Source organism: Pteropus alecto, unplaced genomic scaffold (genome assembly GCF_000325575.1).
Source record: "Pteropus alecto unplaced genomic scaffold, ASM32557v1 scaffold61, whole genome shotgun sequence".
Classification (NCBI taxonomy): domain Eukaryota; kingdom Metazoa; phylum Chordata; class Mammalia; order Chiroptera; family Pteropodidae; genus Pteropus; species Pteropus alecto.
Genome location: NW_006434835.1, coordinates 13,350,324 through 13,351,686, shown reverse-complemented (window position 1 = coordinate 13,351,686; position 1,363 = coordinate 13,350,324). Strand labels below are relative to the sequence as shown.

Genomic DNA, 1,363 nt, shown 5'->3' with positions numbered 1-1,363 from the left:
TTCTCAAGCAGACTGGGTTCCATTACTATGAAATGTACTTGAAGTCTCAGAATGATTGAGAACAAATATTTGCAGCCCTGCGAGTCGGGTCCCTGATCAATTGGGCATGTCTGTTCGTATTGTTTGAGAGGGGAGATGAGTTCTGAGGTGTCAAGAGGAAATGGCTCTGTACCCAGCTTCAGGTCTCGAGCAGCATTCCTTGTGCCTAGGATGCCGTATTGCTGAGCAGATGGCAGTGTCATGGGCGTGCTCTGGTGGAGGAAAGACTGAGTTGAAACGACATGACCTCCTCCTGTTGACAGCTTCGGAGAGTCTCCGCTGGCTCTTACAGGGGAGGTGCTGGGATGGGAGGTTAGTTAGGTCACAGGAGGAACAGCCAAGGCCAAAGCTTCATGTGGAGGCCATTGATGAATTAGATATCTGTGATCCTATTTTTAGTACCTAGCATGTATCTGATATTTCATGTAGGGTTTTGGTTATTGAATTTTGGAAGTCTTCAAATCTCTCCTTTTTCTAGAATCTCATGAACTCCATTTTTCCTGGTGGGAAAGTGGGGAAATCAATCAATCAAAATATTCTTTGACCAATCACCGTCAATGGTCAATGGCACCCATGCAATATTGAGATCCCTATTCCAATCAACTATCCCAAGAATATCCCAGGTAATGCATCGTGAGCATTATTTTATTATTATTTTTTAAACGCCTACAGCACCTGGTCTTCCTAGGTGGTTTCCCATCAAGTACTAACCAGTCCTGACCCTGCTTAGCTTCCGAGATCAGACAAGATCGGGTGTGTTCGGGGTGGCATGGCCGTAGATGCATCTTGTGCATTATTGTCAGGCTAGTTTATTTGCTTGCCCCTCTCACCATCAGTATCTCTAAAATCTATGATAGGGGCTCTCACAACAGACTCTTATCAATAAATTTATTGAATAAGGAACTTTACTAATTAGGTGGCTGATATGTGCATTTGATAGTTATTTTCCTCATCGCACTGCCAAATTTGTGTCTTTTGCATCTTTTATCTGGCTTATCATGGCAGCATACGTGACCATGTTCTTGGGCTTCACATTGCTGGATGCTTGCTCCTGGGGATGGCTTTTCAGCTATGTTTCCATGACTCTCCCATCCACACAGTATGCAGCAGGCAGGTTCTAAGATGACCCTCTATGGTCCCTATCTCCTGTTCGTATCTTTTATTATACCTTCTGCTTGAGTGTGGATGGGACTCGACTTACTGCTAACCAACTGAATATAGCAAAAGGGATGGATGTCACTCCTGTGATTACTATGCAGTACCCGAGCCTCTGTCTTGCTAGCATATTTACTCTAGAAACTCTTCTTGCTGTCATGATGGAGTA

General features: G+C 44.2%; 1 pseudogene; it reads right to left on the bottom strand.

Moving 5' to 3' along the window:
• Window positions 1-702: 702 nt before the first annotated feature.
• On the bottom strand, window positions 703-820 carry LOC112478571 (annotated as a pseudogene).
• Window positions 821-1,363: the final 543 nt, after the last annotated feature.